The sequence below is a fragment of the Anguilla rostrata genome, chromosome 14, assembly GCF_018555375.3.
Source record: "Anguilla rostrata isolate EN2019 chromosome 14, ASM1855537v3, whole genome shotgun sequence".
NCBI classification, from domain to species: Eukaryota; Metazoa; Chordata; class Actinopteri; order Anguilliformes; family Anguillidae; genus Anguilla; species Anguilla rostrata.
This window is the reverse complement of record NC_057946.1, coordinates 18,235,892-18,248,883: the sequence shown is the minus strand read 5'-3', so window position 1 is coordinate 18,248,883 and position 12,992 is coordinate 18,235,892. Positions and strand designations below refer to the sequence as shown.

The window sequence follows — 12,992 nt, the reverse complement described above, 5'->3', positions numbered from 1 at the left end:
GGTGAGAGGAGGAGGGGCAGCCCCAGGTGGGCATGGCCTCAGAAATCTATAAACCTTCCACTAGGGGCTGGGTCAGCAGACTGAAACAAGGAGCAGGCAATGCGATACTCTGCCCTCAGCACCACAGGGAATTAAATATTCAGTGCTCTAACCTAACAGAGGGAAGCACAAATTAACCTAATAAGTAACTGTTGTGACTCAAACGCTTCTCTTTTACCCAACATGATGCACAATATTTGTTGACATATTTATCACATTGGGCTGTTCTGAACAGAGTCAAAGGACATTCAAACTGAAACTAAACATGTACCATGGTCTTTGTAAAAGGGAATCATATTACACACACTCAGGTAAAGGAACTGCAAACCACCACATACATGTTTCCCAGTCTCTTCTGCGTGAGACACACAGAAACAGACTCATCATGATGATTTCATGTTCATACTGTGTAATTTTGTCTTTCGTTGAACCTGCGTAAGTGCTCAGCAAGATGGAAAAATAATTATGTGTCTCATTACAGCAACTATGTTTTTTTTGGCAAGGTAACTGATGAGTCACTGTGGGGGTGAAGGAGTCGGCATCTGGCTTTAGGTTGAAAAATACGATTACATGTGTCGAACATGAATACACCACTCTCATTCCACATAACTGCAGATGTCGAAGGAATGTGACAATCATTTTATGAGACTTTGACACATGGGGGTGAGGTTTGTGCCAGAGGTGCTATACTGTGTGAGCTATGTGTGGTTAGGGTGTGTGCTCAGGCCTGGGGCTAGAATCTGGAGGTTAGGGGAAATGTGTAATCTTTTTTTAATGAAAGCTAACCCCTGTCATGCTGGGAAATGTTGTCCCTTCCCCCCAGCGTCAGGTGCTGCTCACATACAATGACTTATCCATCTAAAAGCCACTTCTAGCACACCTGGTCTGTGAAGCTGATTCGTTGTTCCCTCCCACACCCCACCCTACCTGAGAAATGCCATCTATGCTGGAATCTGTCTGTGTGTCTCGTACCCACACCGAAGGAGAGGTGTGAGACTGTAGTGTCTGTCTGAAAATGATCCATATTGATAATCATCTGACATACATTTTCACTTCTGTCCCCTTGTACCCAGCTTCTTACCCTGAAGGACAAAACCTACAGCAGAGGACATTTGAGAAAGCAACAGACACACCCCACTAAAAACCCTACCCATACAAAAAACCTGACAGACCTGTTAAGACGACCCCTATTCGCTTTTGTTCTCAAGTCTCCCTGGCTGTTCCCACTGGATGCTCCAAGGTAGAAGCCTTTCTCAAAACAGTGCACTCACACAGACTGGTGTTTCCTGTTTCCCAAAGAACGTAATCTAAACAAGGTGTCATAGAATTTCCCCTGTTGTCTTGTCCAACTCCACGATCCAAAAAAGTATCTATCTACAAACAATAAAAGACAGAAAAACTAATATCAAAGTTAAATGAATTCAAATCCAATTTGAACAATGTATATTATGTGGTTATATATTGTGATGAGCTGATTCAAGGCTGAAAGGTCTCATCGCAATTAATAAGACCCCTTCATTAGTCCCCTTTATGAGATGTCAGCTGCCTACTATTCCCACTTTATCATTCTTTATCACATAATCCTCAAAATCACCTGACACTCTCGAGCCAGCACATCCAGGACTTTGTATAATAATCTGCATATTCCATGAATGAATGAGCTGTAGGCAAATATTTATCCGACATATAGTGGTCCAGGACTTCCTCCAAACTGTGATACGATGGGACCATCGGTGAAATAGGCTTGGCCATTCCCGTCACATACACTGATGTAATGACTGACACTATGCCTGTGTGAATATTACAAGTCATATGCTGAAGCACTAGAATTCCAGGACTATGCTACAGATCTGTATCATTTTAATGGTGACCTCTACATCATCAAAGATGCATCAATGGAAGGAAAGCACAAGCAATTCTAATTTGAGTTTAAATTCAAATTGTTTTTCCTTAATCTAAAATCATGATATAGATTTTAACTAAACTTATTACACCCCTAAGCATTTTAATACTCTTTTTGGCAACTCAAAGTTACCTCAGACAAGTGATCAATTATTTAGGTGAGCCACTTCCTACAACATTTTAAACTATAAGACTGCTTGAGTGAAAAGTTAAACAATTAGAAAATGTTCTAAAATACAAAATAAAAATGGTGAGGTGTGATAAAAATTGGGAAGGGTGTTGTTCTATAAAAATCAAGACCATGCAGGTACATGCAGTGGCGACTACTTTGTTGAGGGTTTCACTAGTGAAAAGGTTAGACAGCTAATTCTCAGGAGGTATCACTTCACACTCAAAGAAAGGAAGGTGAGCTATTGCAAAAACTAACAATGACATCAGCAGGATTGCATGAGATGTAGTCAGAGGTTCTTAAAGAGTTTTATGAGATGAAATATAAACCATCCAAAAAAAAGAAAGAAAAGTGAATTAACTTACATATAATTTCATGGAGAAAAATTAATGGGCTGGAAAAAAAATGACTGGAATAGGGCAATACAATGCCAGTGTATACAAAATATATCATACTACTCCTGGAAATTAAGAAATTAAGATCAGGTTATCACAACCCTTTCTACAAAATACTGAAAACTATAACCAATCCATTAGGGAGTTGTTCTTGAACAAAAATATAGCATTGTATGGGATATGGCCAGCATAGAATGTGAAGTGAGAGGTCATGTTTAACAAATCCTCTGGAACATTTGGAGTTGTATTAGATTTGGAGTAGATTTCCCCCCAGTGGTGGAATGAACTTACCACAATGGTCAGGAAACTAAAATCACTGCCCCACAAGGCTGTATCTTGGCTGCCCGACCACTCCACCACTTCTATCATATGTAAATAATTCATTTTTCATTATATTTTTGAAAGTTTTATGTTTTTTAATAATTCTTTTGGGATGCAATCTGTATGTATTCATGATTTGTATATGGTGCTATAGGTAACTTACATTTACTGCTTTAGTGCTGTTTTATATGCATTCACTGATCTGGGAATGTTTTTGCCATTATTGCTTGTGTAATATGAATGCACACTGTTCTCTTGTAAGTTGCTCTGCACATTTACTAAATTGATATAATGCAATTTAAAAGAGTTCTAACCAATCCCAGCATGAATGAAACATTATGAAGCTAACAGTAGTAAAAAAAAAAAAACTAAAATCTGGCATATGTTAACAGGCTATCATAGGAATATCTGTCCCACAGGATCTTGCAGGGCTTGTAGTTTTCCCTCAAATAGATAAATGTACTGGTAGGCCTGATGCTAAACTGATAATGTGCTGTTCTTGTATCCAAATTATAACAGGAGGACAGAAGCTGTAGAATACGTGTAGAAAAGAGAATTAACAATGGCACCAGGCTGAACCATTGCCTATGGGGGAAGGAAATTTAATCTCTTTAATTTTACTAAGAGCAGGCAGGACAGGATTGACAGATTCATAAACTATCAAAGGATTAACAAAATAGACTCAAAAGGGCACTTAGAACTAATACCTGATGAAAGAACCAGAAGGTGTGGCTGCTTTTTAATAGTATAGTAGTAGAAAATATATTTCATAGACACAAGGTCTATTTATTCACATAGACTTGATAATACATAGTAGGTTACCAGACTTTGTGGTGACGTGGTCTGAAACCAAAGCACTCAGGAATAGTTTGAAAAAACAATGTTGTCATCTCATCTGCTTTTTAAAATAGGCTCTTGTGGCTATCTCAGTTATATAAATGCTCAGAGGCGTCACTAGGCGGGTGCGGAGGGTGCGGGTGACACCGAAATTACTGCCAATAATCTTTTTGTGCAGTGTTTTGTGTAGCGACGAGTTGAATTTCTCCAAAGCAGTTTACTGCCGGTTGACTTAAGCGGTATTAATGTAACGAGAAGCGCTTAGTCGTTTGAATGCATAACACGCAATTCCTTGAGCCCAGACCTGCCAGCACCCCCCCCCCCCCCCACCGCACCCCCCGGTCACCAACATCGGGTGACACCAGCGGTCGACCGCACGGGGGGTCACCCACCCTAGTGACGCCACTGCACATGCTTATCGTTTTATTTGTTGTTGTATTCATTTTTGTGTGTAATGCATAAAAATCATAAAAATAAATTGTGTCATTAATAAAAATATTGGCCATTGTATGGTCTTGAATAAAATCCACTACACATGAAATCAGGAACATCAACAAAGGCACATAATCAAACAGTAGCAACTGCACAAATATGTGTGAATCAGTAGAACCTTTTCTCATTAATATTTTTTTTGCGGGTATTATCTTAATATGGTTCCCTCATAATGATTGAGGAGATATATACAAAACATGAATTAAGTCATTAGGGCATGATAAAAATTGCAACCCAACATTAGGGTTATAATTTTACAATGTAAGTGATGAAATGGTCTGGTGCAGAAATCTAATGCGCATTGGTGTGGGACCAACAGTCTTTTCTGATTCTGCATACGGAATCTTGTTTTGCTGTCAACCAATACCCTTTAAACACTGAACCAATCAGAGAGCAAGGCCTAAACTTTGACTTACAAATAAATGCAAGTGTTAGTTTTGTGTGCACAAGCAGAGTTTGGTAAATTGATTTTGGTGAATGGTGACCCGGCTAAACTTTGTTTGTGAAGAAAAAAAAAAGAGCAACAAAATAAACATTCATTTGTAAGGCAAATTTAGGGACAAACATTGCTTCAATCCAAGCCCTGATGTCAGTGTGATAGAAAATGCACAAGGAATTTGATGACTCATCATCCAGAAATGAAGAAAAGTGATGTGAATGATTTTTTAAAATCAGCTGAGGCAAGCTAGAAGGGCTTACACTGAAATGAAAAGTAAAAACACCTGCAAATGGTCTGTAGTTAAAATGAATGAATTAATGAATGAATTTAAATAAAATATTGCACATTGTCTCTTCATGCTCAGTTTGAAAAACACTTTTGCCTTCCCTATCACTATTATATATGTTAATTGCAGAGGGTAGCCTTAATTATGGACACAAACTTTTTTATTAACACAAACCAGTACTTCATTACTTTCATGCATGGTTTGTTATGCCCTTTGTACCCCTTGCTTCAATTGTTTCTACTTCATGGAAAATTAATTAGTCCCAAAACACTGCTTGTTTTTTTTCTAGCCTGAGGCCATCATGTGGAAGGATTTAGGGTGCAGCGCTGTTGGGTGGCTACTAGCCCATTTACATTCCATACAGCCAAAGCTCCTGTGAAGTGATCTCAGCCTGTCTGAGATTAAAGAAGAGAAAACATTTGCAAATATTCAATACAATGCTACTGTCTGGAACGATGTTTCTCCACCCTTTGGACAACAAGGGCCACACATTTCAGCCAGAATGTTTCATGTGGGCAGCAGGTGGCTCTGGGCACAAAATGATCCTGCTCTGATTTCAACAGGATTCTGTACCATTCAGAGCAATGCATGCATTTCTGAAATGCGTATGTATTGGTTCTGAAAGATTGTATTTGTCCACAACAGTATAACCTTTATGTTTTCTTTGTTAATATATGATGATGATGTTGGTGATGCTATTGATGAAAGGTATTATTATTATTATTATTATTATTATTATTATTATTATTATTATTTTTACTATTATTACTATTATTATTATTATTATTATTCACCTATGAAAGTAAATCAGTTGAAGCTTAAAGCAACTGAAAAAAATGTTTTAAAAAATGAACTTGATTTCCATGGTCTTTACAGAAATGATGGACCTGCAGCAGAGGGTGCTATTGGGCTATATATACATAGCTGCGGAAGCACAAGCCTTAGAAATACTCTTGAGTATTGAGGTTTCCTCTTGGATAAATCAACAAATTGGGGCCTCCAACAACTGCTAAAACATGTGCCATGTAACAAATGGAAGCTGTAGCACTGCTGTCTGTTTGATAAAGGTATCATTTTTGTGAATTTCTATTGCACCTATGCAGTCAAAGTTGCTGTTGTGAATACATTCCTGTGTTGGAATAGGTTAATGTTAAGGGTCACCTTTGGATTCATTTTATATTTGAATATTGTACAGTTCTCTGGATGTGGTATTTCATAAGGGAACAATTCCCTACTTCCCCAAGCACAACTTTATTCTGTGTAAATAAGTTGCTGCAAAATTATCTGCATTGGCACTAACAATATGGCAGGGATACTAGCTTTTTTTAAATAGCTTTTTAACAATAAATTAATTGTTTATTCAAGTTGTTTGTTCAAGTTTTGTTAGAAACACTCGTTGAAATGAATACTCTCTTAATATTCCAAAAATCTATTTAAAAAATCAAAAATCCATTTGATATTATATCTAGGGCCTTGAGGATAGCTATTTGCTAATCACCTCATTAAAGATTAATGTCCATATACTTGTGATTATCATGTATAACTCTCTTGTGTCTTCTCTTATGGGACACACAGTTGTATGACCTGAGCAAGAACTAACAAATCCATCACTGTAGTGTTTTAATACCTGTTATAGTTGTACCATGCAGTTGTGGACTGTTATTGAAATATGACAGTCCACAAAAACTGTCACACACATACATGCATCCATATATACATACATACATACAGACACACACATATATGCACACACGCACAAACACACACACGCACACATGCACACACGCACACCCACACACACACACACACACACACACCGATTGACCTGTCTCATACCTATACCGGCAATCACCCAATCATGTGTACCCAATCATAACAGTCTCTGAGGCTCTGTGAGGACCATGAAGACCTGCCTATAAAAATCATGGTGCCATTATCTTTGCTAGTCTGATGTTATAGTTCTGAAAATGAATCCTTATTATCAAACCTATTCATATATTAAATCATAACATTATTCATATTAATAAATGAAAGCTTGATTAATCTGAGTATATTGAATGAATGCTCCTGTTCGTATTACACATATGTAATAATACACTGAACTGGGACAGACGTATCGATATCACCCATCTTTTTTCAGACACAGGAGTAAAAGTCTCCCTGTCACAGATGTTTTATGGTATGGCATAATTTAATCTCCGGTTCCACATGTTTGGATTAATCTGCTACAGGATTTCCAGTCATAGTAGATTTCTGTGAGGTATATGATGCTTTATATTGGTTTAAATGTTACAAATGAAGAAAACGTCAACAAAATGGTCAGACCCAGCGCTCCATACTGTTGTTCTCGGGCCTTGTGGTGATGCGCTGAGACGGAGGACATTTCTGTGGCTTGATTGGACTCTCTCCCCTGATCTGGGAGGACCGGGACCCACAGTGATGTCTTGTTTACGGTGTTTGATCAGGACCTTCAGTCGTCCGTGCAGCCCAGCGCGACGTCACGATGCCGCTCATCACCCCACTTGACCCCCACTCACCTCTGCCATGTCTGATTACGCCAGCCCCAGGAAACACCCTCAGAGAGGGCTGCTCCCTCCAACCCCCCGGGAAAAAAAGCACCGAGCTTTGAATCGCAATTAAAACCCCATGGCACATGGTATAAAACAACTGAGAAGAAAAAAATAGGAGGAATTATATTTTTTTTTTTACAGGTATGCTATTTTCATACGAGTTGTTTCCAGGATTGCTGTATTAAACAGGGAAAGAAATCACTAGAAAAATATGAGCGGCGTCACAATTTAGCAAGCAAAATTAGAACATAAATCAATTTTTTCCTATTTTAGAGAGTCATGTATAGCATTGAGAAACATTTTTTTAATAACAATTGAATTCAGACAAAAGCATATCTGTGTAGATCTTGCTTTCAGGTCATATCTCTGAATGATGAGAGACTCCTTAGGGTTTTGTATCACACTCAAGGAGGCATCTTGGGTTTTGATTTATTTGATGATGCTGACAGATATATAGAGAAACCAGTGGGAAAAATGTGAAAACAAGCTAAACCAAAGAAAGAAAGAATAGCTCAACAAAAAAAGAGTAGCTACCGCTTTTGTAATCTGTTCCTCCATTATCAAAGAAAAAGCAGATCTTTTTCTCTCAGCATGTAAAATAACATTTGCTGAAATTCAGAAGACAAAATGACACAATAGATCTGTGACTTCATTTTTGCAAATTAATGATACACTAAAGTAAATGATTAATTTGTGTCTTCTGTTTCTTGGAACTAGAATTTTGGAGTGCTGCAACAAAAGAAAAACTAAGAAATTGTACACAAAAAACTAGCCATAAGCAAGGAACAACGTACACAAATCTAAAGAAAAACTCTATCTAAAAAAATCTATATAAGTATGCGGTGAAGTAAAGCAGTGATTTTATTTCTGGAAATTTCTGTTCAGGTTGACCCACTGTAATGGTCACTGCGCTCTTTCATAGAAATGAGCAGAAAAGTTTTCGGGGTGTTTTCTGTTTGCGTTCCAAATGTACAAAGTGGCCAATTAACAGAATTATCCAGCTGATATCTCGGCTTGATCTCAGAAGTGTTCAAAGCAGGGTTTGCTGGTCTTGTCCGCAGCCTGGGCTTGCTCATTTCGCCGGCCTTTGATTGGCTTCCAATTGAACAGAGGGAAAACAGTTCAATACGCCAACAAATCAGCGATAGAAATCTTTGGTGAAATTGCAAACAGATACCAGAAAATGTGAACAATACTGGAGGTTACCACCTGCACATTCGATTCCATTCATTCAGCCTTTCCCCGGCTGCAGGTTGCATGCATGCTTAAAGAACACAGCAGGCAGTCTGAAATGTGAATGGGGGAGCGGAGTGCTCCGAGATTTTATCAGTCACTGGTGAGTTTGTAACATAGAGGCCTGCGTGATTCAAACCTCCAAATCATCTGAAAACTGATGGAAACATTTGGCAGCTTAAAAAAACCTAGTTTTTATGTTAAATACATGTAGCGGGAATAAGGATGAACGGAAACACATGTTTTTACTGGGAAAAAGCATGTTTCTCCTCATATTCAACGGCACAATTCCACTTCAACATAATTGTTTATATTGTGTTTTAATTAAAATCCTGGGTACATGAAACCGACAACACATATAGCCACACAATCAATGTGTCTTTACCAGCTGATAAATATTAATATAATAATAATAATAATAATAATAATAATACATGAATATATGCAGTTACAGACACTGCTACATGTAACCCACTTGAGAGAACGAATGCACCTAAACATGGGTCTACACCCAATTTAAAACCATGTACTAATGTGAACAACTAGAAAAAGCACAAAGTACTACACAGATACTGTAACATACTGCAACCCCTTCGCACAGAAGTGTTGGCCAAGAGCCAGCTGGACAACTGACCAGGTCATGGCAGCAAGAGGAAAGCACTCCAAGAGGCTTTTTTTGGGCTGTCTGGTGTCAAACTGCTGCTGAAGAATGACTCTGCAAGACAGAAATACATGAAATTTGAGGTTAAGGCAAGACTACATGCTTCCAAATAAAACAAATATATGGATACTTGAAAAGCCACAGCTATTCTTCATCCCATATTTCATGTGCTTGAATGAGACGACCTGTCCTTTTTTGAGCAAAGTATCGCCCTTGGTGTCCAGTGCAAGAAATGAACGCTTACAAAGGTTGTGCCTCTTTCACTTTAATCGTTCACTGGATGACCTGCATACGAGCAGTTTGGAGGACAGTTCCATCTTTTGGAATATAACTTTTTCCATAAATTTTTACAGCATGCCTCCCAGATAATTGGAAAATGTTCATAAAAAGGAAAAAAAAAAGTCAGTAATTAATTATAACTGCATTTTCAAACAAAATAGAATTGCATGCTATATAAATATATTATATATATATATATATATACAGACACACCCGCCCACACACACAAACAGTATGTGTATATATATATATATATATATATATATATATATATATATATATATATACTGTTTATCTTTATCTGTTTATTATGTATATTAAGACTCATTGTGAACAAAATATTTTAACAGGGTTTTTACATTTGCATAAAACATTATATCATGGTCAAAGATTATATTTAAAAATATATTAAATAGAGTGTTGAGAGTTTGTCATGGAGATCAATGTAAATAAATAATGAAGTTATTGACAGGCCAATGTGGGCTATTATTGAAGAAATACAAAGAAATCATTTGACAATAATCATTACAGAATCTCAAATCACGATAATCATAGTTTATTCCTTACCAATGCTTTTTGGCAGGAAACACATAATATTTTTTATTTTTATTTTTTGTATAGTGATATGCAATTTGGTGTTTGAAGAAAAATCTCAACAGTCATATTTATCCTTGAAACTATTGACATAATATAAAGTCTTCATTTCAAATAATAATTTAGATATTTCATAGGAGAAGAAATGAAGAAAATATAAATTGATTCCTTTCAAGATTCTATTTCTTTTGTGCGTCTTGCCTGCACAGCCTTCCAACTACAAAAGCAAAACAACATCAGCAGAAACAGAAGCAATGTGCTCCTGGTTCCTTCTGCAGTCATACTTTAACACGTTATGATTCGCCTTCATGTTTCAATATTCATGTAATAACACACTCCATTGGTACGCATACACAATGCTCTAATATTATATTTGTGTCTCGATAATATACTAGTGCATGAGACTTATACTCCACACTCCTTAATAGGTCGATTATGAATGAAAGCACAAAGATTGCTTCAACATATTTAAAATGTTCATAATACCAATAATGTCAACATTTTATACTGTATGATATCTAGTCTATTTCATTTTTAACCCAATAAACTAATAACAGTATTTAAGACAAAAAGTCAGTTAATCTGCATAAGGTCTCTAGTACTGTGTAAACATGAATATTATACCCTTGTTTTTTGACTGATAATTTCAATTGCTTTATACATTAGGCTGATTGCTTTGGTACTGATTACAGTCTAAATTCACAAATTGTATTCTAATTTCTCTTTTGCCACTGCATATTAATCAGCAAATAGACAGGACAACTCTATTATTACCAGATTATCATTATCATTCATTCATTCTACATCAATTGTCCTATTTGCAATTGTGTACTTTCAAATTATTATGATTATTATTAAAATTATGATAATTAGAATGACAGTATTCATTCCATGAACTCACTTAGGGTATAGCATTATCTGTGGTGAAATAAAATGTGTTGCATTAGGTATGGTAAACAAAATGTAAAAAAAGGTTTGAAATTGTCTATTAAAATATAAATAGTTCTAGTTATTAAAAATGCTAGGTAACGCACACACACACACACACACACACACAAACTGTTCATTGTTATTTCGATGAAAATTGTTTTTGAACAAAAATATGAGGGCTAGGTTTTGGGAGTACAGGTTCTTTGCAGTTACAAATTCATTTATAAAACTTACATGTAAGGATCAAACAATATAAATGAAGTAAATAAATCTTATCTGCTACAAAGTGTATTTTGTGTTTTTATTTAGTTCCTCCTGCTCCGTACCCAAACTTCGTCTTCTAGAATGTGCATGTCTTTATGGCGTACATAGTGAATGTGGTTTATATAGCCTTGATCAACACAGACTTTAATATTCTTAAATAAAACATACCTTTTTAAAAGCAACAAGACATAAACTCCACTGGATGGAAAGCGAAACACCCTCAGCTACAGAAAAACAAGAGAGACGATGGCTCTTATCACTTTTATTTTCCGCGATTGCCTGAGCCGGCGGTGTTGATCCGTATGCAAAGCGTGTCCATGAATATGCAAAAGAAGGCCGGTAATTGCACGTCAGCGTGGCAGCGCGGTAATTTGCGGCTCGGGATCCTGCAATCAGCGCTCTATTCATTAGCACAGGAGCCGTTTCATCTGCGGCCACTTGAGTCTGCCAATCACTCCCGCAGACACATGACATTACAAAAGCAAAATGAAAAAGTTTCAATTACCAGCCAGGCCTGTGCGTGGTGTAACAACCCTAAACACTATATTTAGGCTGCTTTATGCTCTGAATAGCTGTTACTGCATTGTGAAAGAAAAGGGAGAAAAACTTAATGAAACAAAATAATCTCATGCATTTATAACAAATTTTGCTGGACTGTAGGCTACAACACGAATGCTTGTTAGCTGCTATTTGTTCTGCACTGACAAAGACAATTGCTTCATGGAACAATTGAAATATCAAATATAACAGCGTGAACACTGGCAATTATGCATGTGTAGTTCCACAACCTGGTTCTAGGGGGAGCCCAAGCAAAGCAAAACTAAACCAACAGGTCTTGTTCTTCAACAATCAATTGAATTACTTGTGGTGGTCTTTCTGGACAACACCACTCACAACATTTCTCATGTTATGATTCTGAATGTTCCACTATGTTGTGATAAGCTTTGAGAATTAGGGTAACTGTTAGCCTAAACAATAACCACGTAGGATAGCCGTGAAATATTCTACAGTATTCCCACAGCTTTTCAGTGTATTGGAAAATAAAGTACATCACTGGATATGAAGAAAATTGAATTTACCACTGTAAATCTGGACCACTTCACTTTTTCTTGGATTTCAGATCAGCTGACGTTGGCCTTGGTGTCACTGACTAGTATCAGGCTTCTCTTGGAAATAGACTGTGATTTTCCCTGTAGTAATAGCAGGCAGCACACCACCCTAAATTGTATGATTAAGAAAAACAACAGTGAAAGAGATCAACCAGAAGTCATTCTGAATTATACAGTACTTGTGTGCCAACTTTTCACTGACATAAGAAGTTATGCGCATACCCTCTCTTCTCCCTCCATGCCTGGACTGAGACGGTGTCAGAGGCCTACAGGACGTTACCGCAGCCAGCGCATCCGCTGACAGGGTGGCCGCCACGACACCCCCGATGAGGGGCCGCGGACCAGGACAGGAGACCCGGGGCGGAGTCCTGCGCGGGTGGGGAACGCAGCGTGGCGCTGTGTACGCCGCCGAGCCCATAAATCAGCGGCTGATGACCCGGGGACGCGCCGGCCCTCCCGCCCCGGCTCGCGG

General features: G+C 37.6%; 1 long non-coding RNA gene across 1 annotated transcript; it reads right to left on the bottom strand.

Annotated features, from left to right (window-relative positions):
• Window positions 1-7,778: 7,778 nt before the first annotated feature.
• LOC135239822 (uncharacterized) lies at window positions 7,779-11,706 on the bottom strand. The gene is made up of 4 exons (XR_010325505.1): window positions 11,580-11,706; window positions 9,318-9,398; window positions 8,660-8,736; window positions 7,779-8,545 (listed from the first exon to the last, which is right to left on the bottom strand). It is a non-coding gene; the product is annotated as an uncharacterized LOC135239822 (long non-coding RNA).
• Between the last annotated feature and the right edge of the window lie 1,286 nt (window positions 11,707-12,992).